The sequence below is a fragment of the Lissotriton vulgaris genome, chromosome 6, assembly GCF_964263255.1.
Source record: "Lissotriton vulgaris chromosome 6, aLisVul1.2, whole genome shotgun sequence".
Taxonomy (NCBI): Eukaryota; Metazoa; Chordata; class Amphibia; order Caudata; family Salamandridae; genus Lissotriton; species Lissotriton vulgaris.
The window spans coordinates 1,107,355,043-1,107,370,381 of record NC_141694.1 but is presented as its reverse complement, the minus strand read 5'-3'; the positions used below and the strand labels follow the sequence as shown (position 1 = coordinate 1,107,370,381).

The 15,339-nt window shown below is 44.7% G+C and overlaps 1 pseudogene; it reads left to right on the top strand.

Annotated features, from left to right (window-relative positions):
• The first annotated feature begins 10,106 nt into the window (after positions 1-10,106).
• On the top strand, positions 10,107-13,323 carry LOC147708492 (uncharacterized; annotated as a pseudogene).
• The last annotated feature ends 2,016 nt before the right edge of the window (positions 13,324-15,339 follow it).

Genomic DNA, 15,339 nt, shown 5'->3' with positions numbered 1-15,339 from the left:
CCTCTCGGCCGTCACCTACCCAGCCGGACATTGGACATAGTTTTTCCTCATCTCCCCGTTGTGTTTCCTTCCCTCCCTCTGTGATCCTGTGGCTACCTCCCCTTTCCAGCCCTGCGTGGAGCCGTGGAGCCAGCTACCTTTATGGTTTTTTGGATTGATTTTTGTATATCCCACCATTTTGGGATAATGCTATTGGCTCCAGTGTCCTCCATCTGGGCGGTTTCGACCAATCCTCATTGCTGCTGGATTCTCCTTGTTTGCCCGACTGACCTTTTCCTCTAGTCTCCCCCCCCCTTAGGCCGCAAAACCACCTCTCATCATATACTTTCACTGATACACGGGATGTTTTGGATCATTGGTATCTAGCTGGTTTGTCTGTCTCCTACTTTGACTGCTTTGTCCCTCTGAAGTACTTTCCCCCTTGCTGATCTGCCTGACACTATCTGCATTCCTTACCCCTTATACCATTCCCCCCTACCTTCCATTCCCCATTAAACGTGTGTCTTGGCTATGCTTTGTGTTAATATCTCTTGTTATTGTGTAATCACTGTTTTCTCCTTTGTTTATTCTTGGCTCCTGTAACTGATGTAATTTTGTAACCTGTAACTCGCTGATCCTCATGTAAAGTGCTCTGATACCTCGGGGTCTAGCCATCTCTATTTAAAATTCTGCAAATAAATAAATAAAAAGGTCACCAAAGGGCTTCATCATCACTGAATTTTTTTTCTCCAGATGAAGTGTCCAATGTTTTTGAAACTTTTGGAATCATAGAATAGGCATAGACTACCAAATCAGAAATTATCTACATTTGAATACCAGAAAATTAACTAACAGGATGTTTCTCAGTTCAAACAGATACTGAAACATTTCTGTAGATCTAGGTCCAATTCTCCTAGCAAAGGGTTATCTCTAGAATGTACTTTAGGTTTTCGACTATGAGAACTGCAAGACAACTTGCTATGTGTGGATATGCCCTCGCTGCTGTGATGTAACTGATAGGATGGCTTCTGGTTTACAAACTGATTTCCCATGCAGCCTTTTGGCATGAACAGCACTCACTGCCCTTGTTTATTCAACACCTGTTGGTGAGCATTCTGCCCCTCTTCTTTCCCTTTTAAGGGTGTCTTACCATGCTACTGATCTCTAACTCTAAGTCGGTTAGGCCAACAAATATGCTTTTTATAATATTCTGACTGTGAATGGCGCTGTGTTCTCTTTAAGAAGACTAGGGTGCAATAGAGAGAAGACACGTCTCTGCATGCATGCTGCATCTTTATGCCACTCTCATCTTCTTGCACTGCTATGGCACAGTTCAAGATCCTTCTAGCTACTGTGTCTTACAGTAAACGCAGAAGACATTTATAAAGTATGAATATTAGAGTTATTGTGAACTGGTGTGAAACTTTTCCATTTATTGCTCATAGGTTGTTTTGCATTAAACACTATTAGAGCATTGGAATGTTGGGAGCTCCATTGAAGACAATGCAGCTCCAGAGTTCTGTATTCACTGGTAAAGGCCCTCTTAACTGAGTGTTCTAATCTCCACAAGCTGCCAAGAGCAATCCATTCTATTATTTTAAATCACAGTTAGCTCAACAGTCAAGCAAAGGCGAAGAGCTGAGCAGTAGCAATGGCAAATCCTCTAAGATATTTCCATTTTTTTTAAAAGCCTCAACAAATATCTTTCAATTTATTTGGAAACCTTTCCATTGGTGATTGGGTAAATAAATCCAAATGGAGAAGCCTGGAAAACGTCACCAAAACTTTGCTGCACATGAACTGGATATCCTTGAAGAGCAGAGGGCTGAAAGCAACACTAGATCAGCAACAAAATGGGCGACTCAAATATTTAGAGACTGGTTGGAAGAAAATGGGTATGAGCCAGACTTTGAGATGAAACCACTGCCTGAACTCTGTAGTCTTCTAAGACATTTTTATGCTGAGGTAAGAAATGCTAAGGTGGAATGTTACAATAATCAAAGCCTTATATCAGCAAGGGCTGGACTAAATAGACAAACTAATAATGCTCCTTTTAGCAGAGCTGTTAATATCATGCATGATGCTGTATTTGCACCCGCTAACAATGTGTTAGTAGCAATTTTAAAAAATACAACGTCGAGAAGGAAAAGATATCAGTATAAGAAAAGAATTTATATTGGCACAGGACTTGTCATTGATAAAACACTGTGGTATCTTAAACTATGATGAACCTCTGTCGCTCCAGTACAATGTTTTGTTTTGATACCCGACTACACCTTGCAAGACGTGGCCGGGAAGGATTATGGGAGTTGCCTAAAAATGCTTTTACATTCCAAGTAGATGAAAACAACCAAGAATATGCAACCTTAACTTTTAACTAACAAACAAAAAACCACAAAGATGTAGATGAGAAATTAAGATACCAAAACAGAGGTCGCATCTATGCCCAGCCAGGCAATGATATGTGTCCTGAGAAATCTTTAAAATTTTATATTTCAAAATTGCCTAGAGATTGCACATGCTTCTATGTTCAACCAATGAAACTTACTGTGGAGGATACTGTAAGTGCCTCTATTTGGTATTTTAAAAAACCTCTTGGGAAAAATACAATTGGAAGTCTAATGAAAGAAATCAGCGGAAAAGCAGGATTAAGTCGCATTTACACAAATCATTGTCTGCGCGCTACAGCTGTGCAATTGCTTGCAGATAATGGTCTTGAAGCTCGACAGATTATGGCAGCCACTGGCCACAAAAGCGAAACCAGTGTACAGAGTTACTGGAAAGCTTCATCTGAAGATCAAAATACATGGTCAACTGTACTTGCAAATGCAGGGGACATTACTCAGAAAAAAATGTCTACCAAAAACATAAAAGTGCCGGAAACCTGTGTAGAAATAGAAAACAATCCTTCTTTGAAGATACCAGAAAGCAGAGCAGATCACAATAATAAAAAAATAATTAGCGATGTTTTCTCTCACTGTAACATCACATTTAATGGCAATGTATGGTAAACGCTTAGAGTGTTACTGCTTCCACTAAGAATTTTCCAGCAGATAAAGAGTTTAATTGTGCAAAAGTCTGAAAAGTATAAGTTTTCTTGTTTTGAAATAAATCGCCTAGTGATATTGTGTCATAAAGACCAGCTTTTGGGAAACTGTTTAGGGTAAGTTCATTTAAATCAAGCTAACTCTTAGCAAACGCTACACCAATACCTCTGCATTAACTGGAATACACAAAGCACACCATCTGTACAGAATACAAATTCTATGGCAGGACAGGAGGCTCAGATTATGCTTTCTCTATTTCTTTACTACCAACAGCAGCCAATAGGAACATAGTAAAGAAAAAAGCAGACTACAAATCCCATGAGCCCTTAGGCAACCATAGAGACTACATACTATATAAGCAACCATAGAGGACAACACTTCCTCTTTCTTTGCTGCTTCGCAGCCAGTTAAGTGCTTTTCTACATTCCTTGTTACTACTTGCATGTTTCTTGATTATTGCATTGTTGTTTTGCTACCGTTCGTATACGCCGCTTTTAGCTGCATGCCTTACTTGTTGCCGCTTTGCCGTGTGCTTATAGCGCTGCCGCTGGCGTTTTCGGTTTGACAAAACATTGTTTTTCTAGTTTTCATTGAGAGCGCGTGTCGCCTCTCTTGACATTCGGGCGCTTCGTGCCCGTGTCTCTTTATTTGTGGAGCGGGACCGGGGCTCGGGGACTCGCGCGCGTGTGCCGCGCGTTGCTCCTCTTACGGGGTTTCAGGCGAGCCACCGCGCATGCGCGCTGGCATTGTTTACGCTCCGTGTGACAGGGAGCCCGGACACGCTGCGAGGCGGCATTTTTCTTGTTGTGCCTCTGCCCACTGCCTGCCGGAGAGCCCCTCCTGACGCCCTCTACCTCACGAAAGGGTTTTGGGCTGGATAATTTATAGAGGCGTTGCCTAGGGTGTCTTTTTACGCAAGCCTGTCCCTCCACACTCAAATTTGTTGTTTTTTGGTCGAGTACTTGCTCTACCTCTTTGGCTTGCGTGGGGCTGTCACCCCCCCTGACAGGGTCGCTTGGTTACACCTTGACCTTTGCTTGTTATTACTTTAGTGGGCATATATATATATATATATATATATATATATATTTCCCACAACTATTCCCCGAAGGGGAAACAACGGGTCGCAGAACCAGCTGGGATTTCAACAGCAATCCTTTTATTTTTCAAATCAAGAAAAGGCAACTAGCGCATTGATCTACGCGTTTCGCTGTATCCCCACCTTGCTCACGATCACCGGGTTTGCCCCGCCCTTAAACATTTATACACATTTTTTTCAAAGTTTAGCATTTCCTGTCACATGTTATGCTAAGGATTCTGGTCCTTGTAGTTTCACCGGTTGTTTGAAACAAAATAATGCTTTAAATGCGCACCACAATCATACAAATTAAATCTGTTAATGACTATTAAATGCATAATCTCATACGCCTTCCAATAGGCTGATGTCTCTGTTAATGTTCTGCCTCCCAATAGGTATCATTTTAATTTCCATTACAATCTTGCTCTCCAATGTCCGCTGGATTTTCATTGCATTGTTATTTCAAAGGTGCACATACAATTCCTCCAATTGATTCAACCCATTCGGGTGCAGGGTCCTCAGGTTTATAATGAATCTCGATTCAGCTTGCCTTAATTTTTTAGCTCGGTCACCTCCCCGCTCACCTTTGGTGATTGTTTGTATGCCATAAAATCTCAGTTTTTGCCAATCACCCTGGTGTGATTGTTCCATATGTTTAGCTATGGCATTTGAGCGGTCCTTGTGAATTGTTGCACGCATATGCTGCAAAATGCGATTTTTTAGTTCCACAGTTGTGCTCCCCACATATTGCATAGGGCACGGGCATTCCACTACGTACACAGTGAATGGAGTTTTGCACGTAATGCATTGTCTGATTTGCCATTTCTTTTTATTAGCCAACGTAATTTCTTTAGTTTGTTTCGCAATTTGGCACATTTTGCAACCATGACATTTTACGAATCCCTTGGTTTTTAACCAATCATCCTGTTGTTTCCTCTGGAAGTGGCTGTGTATTAGGTGATCCTTCAGGTTTTTTGCACGCCTATAAGTTATTGTTGGATGAGTTCCCATGAACTCCTTTACAGTGTTATCCAATTGTAAAAGTTTCCAGTTTTTCCTAAGGATCTTGGATATTTTGTCACTTTCTTGGGAGAAGTCCATAATCAAACGGATTTTGTCTGTTTCCGTGTTATCCTCTTTGTTTTTCGTCTTGAGACATTCCTCTCTTGTCTTTGTGTTGGTTTTTGTTAGACTGTTTTTGACTGTTTGCGCGGGATATTTCCTTTTTATGAATCTTTCCATTGTCTTTCTGCTATTCTTGTTCCACTCTTCTTGTTCACTGCATATCCGTCGGACTCTCAAGAATTCTCCATACGGTATGCTATTGAGTAGTGTTTTCTGGTGGAAACTGGTGGCTTCAAGTGTGGCGTTAGTTGACGTTGACTTTCTGTGGAGAGTTGTGTGTATCTGCTGGTCCTTGATATAAATTTCTGTGTCCAGGAATATGATTCTTTCCCTACTCATGTTGTAAGTGAATCTTAGATTTTATCCCGCTGTTGTTCATTGTTTGAAAGTATTCCTGGAATTCTGCTTCGGTGCCATCCCAAATAATCAACAAGTCGTCGATAAATCTCTTCCAACTCACGACTTTATTTACAGATGTTTCGTTCATTGAGTTCCAAGCTATTTCCTGCTCCCACCATCCCATTGTGAGACATGCGTATGATGGGCTAAAGGAAAATCCCATCGCTGTCCCGCTACATTGTTTGAAAATTTCTCCTCCAAATGTGAAGATGTTCTGTTCCAAACAGATTGTAATCATTTCCAGTAGCATCTGGTTGTGGCTACTGAATTCCAAGTTTCTCTCCTTCAGGAAGAAGTTGCATGCTCTTACACCCATTTCGTTGTCAATATTGGTGTATAAACCAATAACGTCCATTGAAATCAGCCAATAGGATTCTTGCCACGGTGTATCTAGTAAAGTTCGCAGTAGATCACTCGTGTCCTGTATGTAGGAATTTAATTTTGACACAAAAGGTTTTAGGAAGTGATCGATGTATTCCGCCATTGGCTCCAACAAAGTTTTTCCAAAGATATTTCGATATGTTTAATTAGGATTACAATTAATCCCAATGATGATTGCAGTATGTGCTCACCCCACTCTTCTAACAATTCATTGGATGCATCGCTGTTATTGGGCATCAGTAAGATTCTCAATCCCCTGGGCACCATCTTTGCCTCTAAATACTTTTTCAGCGTGATAATTTCCCATGATTTGTTGATTTCCTTTCGACTCAATTTTTCCCAATTTTTTAATTTGCTTCTGGCATCCGTTTTCCCTGAGAGAAGATGGGTGCAGCTTCTACCTCAGGGAAAACGGATGCCAGAAGCAAATTAAAAAATTGGGAAAAATTGAGTCGAAAGGAAATCAACAAATCATGGGAAATTATCACGCTGAAAAAGGCCGTAATACAATGTGAGGCAGGATTGAGTGGGAAAAAACCAAAATCAAAGTTCTACCCACAACTGACTCCTGGAAACAAAGTGGATCTGTTTCAGGAAGCAGTAATACAGGACTTGTATAAATTGAAGTTGAATTATGGTCAAGATAACCTAACAAAAGAGGAACGACTGGCGCTAAAAAATCTATCGGAGGATGACAAAATAGAAATAAAAGTTGCCGATAAGGGCGGCAACGTGATAATTTTGGATCGCAATGCATATGTAAAGGAAGCCAACCGACAACTAAGAAATCATGTGCATTACGAAAAATTGAAACATAATCCAATCATGGATATAAAGAACAAAATTGATGATAAACTAACTTCATGGAAAACAAAAGGATTAATTGATGACATGGAACAAAAATTCCTTACTGTAACTCACCCAATAATGGCAACCATTTACTTCTTGCCTAAAATTCATAAGGACCAAAAAAATCCACCTGGAAGACCAATAATATCCGCAAAGGGATCATTGTTGGAGCCAATGGCGGAATACATCGATCACTTCCTAAAACCTTTTGTGTCAAAATTAAATTCCTACATACAGGACACGAGTGATCTACTGCGAACTTTACTAGATACACCGTGGCAAGAATCCTATTGGCTGATTTCAATGGACGTTATTGGTTTATACACCAATATTGACAACAAAATGGGTGTAAGAGCATGCAACTTCTTCCTGAAGGAGAGAAACTTGGAATTCAGTAGCCACAACCAGATGCTACTGGAAATGATTACAATCTGTTTGGAACAGAACATCTTCACATTTGGAGGAGAAATTTTCAAACGATGTAGCGGGACAGCGATGGGATTTTCCTTTAGCCCATCATATGCATGTCTCACAATGGAATGGTGGGAGCAGGAAATAGCTTGGAACTCAATGAATGAAACATCTGTAAATAAAGTCGTGAGTTGGAAGAGATTTATCGACGACTTGTTGATTATTTGGGATGGCACCGAAGCAGAATTCCAGGAATACTTTCAAACAATGAACAACAGCGTGAAAAATCTAAGATTCACTTACAACATGAGTAGGGAAAGAATCATATTCCTGGACACAGAAATTTATATCAAGGACCAGCAGATACACACAACTCTCCACAGAAAGTCAACGTCAACTATGCAATCCAGCGCCTTGAGACCCCACGGGTATGTAGCGCGCTTTATAAGTGTCACTGATTGATTGATTGAACTAACGCCACACTTGAAGCCACCAGTTTCCACCAGAAAACACTACTCAATAGCATACCGTACGGAGAATCCTTGAGAGTCCGACGGATATGCAGTGAACAAGAAGAGTGGAACAAGAATAGCAGAAAGACAATGGAAAGATTCATAAAAAGGAAATATCCTGCGCAAACAGTCAAAAACAGTCTAACAAAAACCAACACAAAGACAAGAGAGGAATGTCTCAAGAGGAAAAACAAAGAGGATAACACGGAAACAGACAAAATCCGTTTGATAATGGACTTCTCCCAAGAAAGTGACAAAATATCCAAGATCCTTAGGAAAAACTGGAAACTTTTACAATTGGATAACACTGTAAAGGAGTTCATTGGAACTCATCCAACAATAACTTATAGGCGTGCAAAAAACCTGAAGGATCACCTAATACACAGCCACTTCCAGAGGAAACGACAGGATGATTGGTTAAAAACCAAGGGATTCGTAAAATGTCATGGTTGCAAAATGTGCCAAATTGCGAAACAAACTAAAGAAATTACGTTGGCTAATAAAAAGAAATGGCAAATCAGACAATGCATTACGTGCAAAACTCCATTCACTGTGTACGTAGTGGAATGCCCGTGCCCTATGCAATATGTGGGGAGCACAACTGTGGAACTAAAAAATCGCATTTTGCAGCATATGCGTGCAACAATTCACAAGGACCGCTCAAATGCCATAGCTAAACATATGGAACAATCACACCAGGGTGATTGGCAAAAACTGAGATTTTATGGCATACAAACAATCACCAAAGGTGAGCGGGGAGGTGACCGAGCTAAAAAATTAAGGCAAGCTGAATCGAGATTCATTATAAACCTGAGGACCCTACACCCGAATGGGTTGAATCAATCGGAGGAATTGTATGTGCACCTTTGAAATAACAATGCAATGAAAATCCAGCGGACATTGGAGAGCAAAATTGTAATGGAAATTAAAATGATACCTATTGGGAGGCAGAACATTAACAGAGACATCAGCCTATTGGAAGGCGTATGAGATTATGCATTTAATAGTCATTAACAGATTTAATTTGTATGATTGTGGTGCGCATTTAAAGCATTATTTTGTTTCAAACAACCGGTGAAACTACAAGGACCAGAATCCTTAGCATAACATGTGACAGGAAATGCTAAACTTTGAAAAAAATGTGTATAAATGTTTAAGGGCAGGGCAAACCCGGTGATCGTGAGCAAGGTGGGGATACACCTAAACGCGTAGATCAATGCGCTAGTTGCCCTTTGTTGATTTGAAAAATAAAAGGATTGCTGTTGAAATCCCAGCTGGTTGTGCGACCCGTTGTTTCCCCTTCGGGGAATAGTTGTGGGATATTAAGCGGCTTGGTTCTGCCGCAGGATACCGCACATGTGTGAGCGCTGCACAAACTCCCGTGAAGGAACCGTTGTGGAGGAGATATATATATATTTGTGTATATATTTTTCTTCAGTGGTGTGCACCGTACCTTCTTACGCCATGGCTGATTATGTCGACACTGAGGAGTATTATTACGATGAGGAGCCTGAGGAGTCGTTTGAATACGATTTGGTCGATGCACTTGACCAAGGGGTCCAACATTCAGTCAATACCGCGCTAGTCCACGCTATTGGACCGTTGAAGCGCCATTTGACCGACTATGCCCAGCAACAGGGCTGGATTCCGTCCTCTGCTTCCAAGCACTCCTCTAAGTCGCCCAAGAATACTCATACATCCGACTTTGTGAGACTAGCAAAGTCTTTGTCTGCCCCTACTGTAGTTAGTCACTCCCATCCTCCTCCCCCGGACACAGAGGATACCTCCTCCTCTTCTTCTTCAGGTCCCTCTGGTCCCCCTCCTGCTAAGAAATCTCGCAAAGAACATTTTGTTGACGCCTCCTCCCATCCACCGGTCCTGACCTTTGAGCCAACTGATATCATACACTCCAATTCCAAAACTTGGTGCCCTGCTCCAGAGGTTGCTGATTACATCCAGGCACACATCCGTGATTCTTTCGATCAGGAGGTGCGTTCTCAGTTACGCTCCGAGTGCCCTCGCCCGGAGTTGGCGGATAAGTTGGCTGACACTCCGGAGGTCGATCCAACAATTTTGACCTACCTTAAAAAATTTATTAAGGATCCAAAAAAGGGGATTGATCGCTCTTGGCGCCTGTGTCAGGACAAGTTGCTGGATCTTCTTGGCCCCCTGATGAAGATCCTGGATTTAGGTTATCAGGCCCAGGGGTCGGCGTCTGGCATTGACCCCGATTAACTTATTGGTTGGGCCCAACGGGCTGTCTGTCTACTGGGGAACGCGAACTGTGCCCTATCCACCGAACGTAGACGTTCCATCTTGTTGAAAATGGATCCAAGGTTATCTGAACTTGCAACGTCTGAGTCAGGTCCCCTGGCTCAAGGTCTCCTGTTTGGTCAACCATTTTTAAAGGAGTTGACGAAGTTCGTGGCGACCTTTAGTGGCCTTGACAAGGCGCAATCTTCATTGCGCAGGGCGTTCCGCCCGGTTTTTGCCAGGGCCGGACGATCTGGGGGACGTTCGTTCGGCCGAGGGTCTGGTCAATAACGTGGCCAACAGTCCCACCGGGGAGGAGGCGGACAACGTCAGCAACAACAACAGTCTTCCTATTCCGGTTCCAAGACGACCTTCTACCCCTCCCGTAAAGGTCGTGGTCAAGGCAACAAGGGAGGCTACGGTGGAAACCAGGGAGGTCGACAAGATTTCTCCTCTACAGGTGAGCTTGACTCCTTACGACAGTGTTGTTCTGGGGGGCAGGGTGCAATTTTTTCTAGAGAATTGGCGCATGATCTCCAACGATGCATGGATATTGCAGAAGTTCAAGGGTTCAACATCGAATTTGATCACCCTCCCCTTCAAGGTCCCGTCCCTTCTCCCCTTGTTTTTTCCCAACGAGATCGAGAGGTGATCTCCAAGGAAATCGATTCTCTTCTACTCAAAGGGGCCATTGTGCGGACGTCCCTGCATCCACAGGGGTTCGTCAGCAATGTGTTTCTGGTGGAGAAGAAAGGGGGAGGTTCTAGCCTTGTGCTCAATCTTAAGGAGTTCAACAACGGGGTGGTCTATCGCCACTTCAAGATGGAGGGCATCCATCTTCTCAGGGATCTTCTTCGCAAGGACAACTGGATGGTTCGCCTGGATTTGAAGGACGCTTACTTGTCCGTTCCCATTTTTCCGCCTCATCGCCGCTTTCTTCAGTTCCACTGGTCGGGGGAGTGGTTCGAGTACACGGTTCTCCCGTTCGGCCTATCGTCCGCTCCATGGTGCTTCACGAAGCTCCTGAGACCAGTTATGGAATCGCTGCGAGCGCGCGGGGTCCGGCTGATCGTATATCTGGACGACATTCTTTTGATGGCTCAGTGCCCGCTGCAACTACGTTCCCATTTATCGTGGACTATCGATCTGCTCCAGTCTCTCGGATTTCTAGTGAATCCTCAAAAGTCTCAATTACATCCTACTCAGTCGATAGAGTTTCTGGGTTTCCTTGTGGACTCAATATCTTGCCAGCTTCTCTTGCCTGCCCAGAAGGTCAGGTCTATCAAGAGGGAATTGAAGTTACTGTTGTCCGCACCGAACGTATCTTTGCGGTCGATCGCTTGGATTGTCGGACTATTGGCCTCTTCCATTCAGGCGATCTTTCCAGGTCCCTTACATTATTGGGCCCTGCAACGTCTCAAGATCCGACACTTGCAGAAGGGTCTTCGTTATTCCGACCTTGTTCCTCTGTCACAGGACGCGAAGTCAGAGATGCTGTGGTGGCTCCATCACATGGAAGCTTGGAACGGGAAAGCCCTGTTCGGTTCGACTCCGGATTTGGTGTTGGAATCGGATGCGAATCTGTGGGGCTGGGGAGCCCGTTGCGGAGACGTGACGACGGGCGGCCGTTGGTCTCAGGACGAACTAGCCCTTCACATCAACTGCCTGGAGCTTCTGGCGGGATCGTTTGCGATCCGCAGCCTTGCTCTTCAGGTCACCAGCTGTTGCATTTTGCTCCGCATGGACAACATCTCAGCAGTGAGGTATGTGAACAAACTGGGGGGAACACGGTCACGACTGTTAGCAGAGATTGTGAAGGATTTCTGGCATTTCTGCCTTCGGAGGAAGATAACTCTTATTGCAGAGTATCTCCCAGGTCGCCAGAATCAAGTGGCCGACTGGAACTCTCGCCATCTGCTGTACTTCAGCGACTGGCGGCTTCACCCCCGTGTCTTTCGGAATCTGTCTCGCCTTTGGGGTCACCTTGGATTGATCTCTTGGCCTCTCGCCTCAATGCTCAACTGCCCAGGTTTTACAGCTGGCGTCCGGATCCGGAGGCTCTTGCCACGGATGCCTTTCTCCAGACTTGGCCTCCTCAGCTTTGCTATGCTTTTCCCCGGTTCGCAATGATCCCGCGAGTCTTGGTCAGAACGAAACAGTTTCAATCGGAGATCATTCTGATAGCTCCTCTTTGGAGGGCTCAAGCGTGGTTTCCGGACCTTCTGGAAATGAGTTGCTCGACTCCGTTCCTGCTTCCAACGAAGTGGAACCTGCTGTTGGATCCTCTGCTCCATCCACATCCTCTAATTCTGTCGGGCCAGCTCCGTCTGGTGGCGTGGCGTCTTTCGGGGAACGCTGGAAAGTCCCTGGCTTATCTGGAGACGCTGAGAGATTTATCAATGAAGCTTGGGCCCCTAACACGCGCAAGCGTTATGCGTCAGCTTGGCGACGATGGTGTAATTGGTGTTCTGAACGAGACCTGGATCCCGCTTCAGCAGATGTCTCTTTAGTTGTTAATTTTCTTGCTTCCATCGCTTCTTCTGGTTCTGCTTACAGGACTGTCAATTCTTTTCGCTCCGCTCTCTCTGCGGTCCATGATTTTGTCGACGGGAAGCCTATTGGAGAACATCATCTAATCTCTAAATTGCTTCGTGGTGTTCGGATGGCTAAGCCGCCATGTCCGAAGTATGTAGCTCTTTGGGATGTCTCCGTTGTCTTACGTTTTCTGGAAGCTTGGCCTCCCAACGCTTCTCAGTCTCGTAAGCAATTGTCTGCAAAATTGACAATGCTCTTATGCTTGGTATCTTGTAAGCGTATCTCGGATGTACGCGCGTTGGATCTCACGGGCCGTTCTTTTTCCCCGGAAGGCGTTACTTTTACGGTTTCCAGACGTACAAAGACTAATCTGTCTACTGTCACTTATCCAGCTTTTCCTCAGAACCCACAGTTATGTGTGGTCTGGTGCATAAAAGATTATGAGGTGAGTACTGCTCCTTTTCGTCAGGATTTGTCTGGACAGTTGTTGATTGCTTTGCAAAAGCCTTTTAAGCCTGTGGCGCCAGCTACTCTTGCTCGTTGGGTGCGCTGGCTTATGTCTGAGGCAGGAATTGATGTCTCCATTTTTGGAGCTCATTCCGCGAGGGGTGCCATGGCCTCTAAGGCTTTCCATGTTGGTGTGAGTTTGCAGGACATTGTGAAGACGGCTGATTGGTCTTCTGATACTGTGTTTAAGACATATTATTTCAAACCCATTGTGGATATTGCCTCTGTTGTGGTGGACAAGCTTTGAACAAGCATAATCTGAGACTCCTGTCCTGCCATAGAATTAAAAATTTGCAAACATTCGTGACAAGAATTTTCAATTCTATTAAGGACACGGAGGCGAGGATTATCCCACCCATTTGTATTCTACTGCATTGTTTATGTTGCATCTTTGCTGTGCTATGATCTGCAATGTTTCTTGCATTGATTTTTTTCCCCACCCTATGTGATGCGACCTTCCAGGGTTTTTGGAGTTGTGTATTACGGCTCTGTTTTTTCTTTCAGGTTCGGACCAGAAATGATTCTCGTCATGGTCTCTCCAGCAGTGTTTCCACCATTTGGATCTTGGTTCTGCTGTATTTCCTGATACGGCCTCTTCGCTCTTGGATGGTTACGTGTATCCTGTTGGCCCTTTTTGCAGTTGCCTTCGGCTCTTCTCCTTCCAGATGGTCGGCGGTATTTTTCCAATGACTTTTGACTGTTTGCAATTTACTGGACAAAGAAAGAGGAAGTATTGTCCTCTATGGTTGCTTATATAGTATGTAGTCTCTATGGTTGCCTAAGGGCTCATGGGATTTGTAGTCTGCTTTTTTCTTTACTATGTTCCTATTGGCTGCTGTTGGTAATAAAGAAATAGAGAAAGCATAATCCTCGCCTCCGTGCCCTCAATAGAATTGAAAATTCTTGTCACGAATGTTTGCAAATTTTTAATTCCTCTGCAAGAAAACCCGGCAGCCTCAACAGCACCCCTGACCTCTAATCACAACTTCTCCTTGAAATAGATCATGGGAAAACGGTTCCGTATTTACCTGCCATGTGCCAAACATCATCTCAGTCTGTCTTCTAATATCACCTTCCCTACTGCAGCTGAAAAATGCTGCACTTCACAAAAAGCAAATCCCCTCATGCGCTTTCTAGCTACTGGAGTAGTATAACATGGGGTACGCTCTTCCTCATTTACAAAATGTTGACTTCATACCAGGCGCATGCGCAGAATGATCACCAATTCCCCTAACGGAAAACATCTTTACCTTGCCTGGTTACGATTTCACAAAAGCCCTGACATCGTCGATCCTAACTAAACGTTTCCTTCAGGCAGTGGAGTCGGAGTCCGCTAATAAAAATTGTCCTGCAGAAGCAAAGGTAGGTTTATTTATTTTCCTGCATGCGCGCGCACGTTTTGAAAACCTAGCTACAATTTTAAATATTTCATCTACATTAAAGTAATGTCTAAACCAATGCTCTAATAGTTCTTCTCGGATCTCTGATCTAGCGTGCGGGGGATGTGGTACAGCAAGCTGAGATCATGGCTGCCTGTGCTCAGGCAGAGAGAAGGTGACGGCTTATGCCTCTTGTCGAGGAGGTAATGGGCCCCCAGGGGCACTTGGCAAAGCCAATGTCCCCCTGGGGGATTTCGCGCGAGGGACGACCTCACGCGACCTGATTGGGTGGTGGGAGGGGTTAGGTTCAGGGGAAGGGAGGGGAGGGAGGGCTGACGTCACTCTGAGCGAGTGAGAGGAACGGTGGTGTCGCTTTTGAGGCATCGCTGTTACTACGACTACGACTTGCTGAGGCCGGGCGCTGTGGTGGATACCTCAGAGGCTGTAAAGCGGCCGCGTCGCTTAGCAGCTGAGGGTGTGTCACGAGCAGTGGCTGCCTGCCAGCCGGTGCATCATAATCCCCATGAAGAGGACGGAGTCAGGAGGATGCCGGCGGCAAGAGCCAGGAGAGCGCGCTCGACGAGCAGAAGAAGCCGGGGTAAGAAGCTGCCTCCCCCGCGCTCGTCATCGGCCCCTAGTGAGTTTCGGGGGGTTCGTAATTTAAGTGTGGCACCGCCCAGACGTAGGGTTGGCAAGCGCGGAGGCAGCGCTGGTGGTGGTTTCGACACGCGTGTGTCTCAGGTCCAGCTGATTGAAGGCGAGGCTGCCAGTGATTTTGAGGTGCAGCGTGCTACTACGTCGCAGGAGCCTGGCGAGGCTGTGTCACGACCCAGCATGAAGGCTGCTTCGAGTATACCTAGGAGGGCAGCAGGGCAACAGGCGAT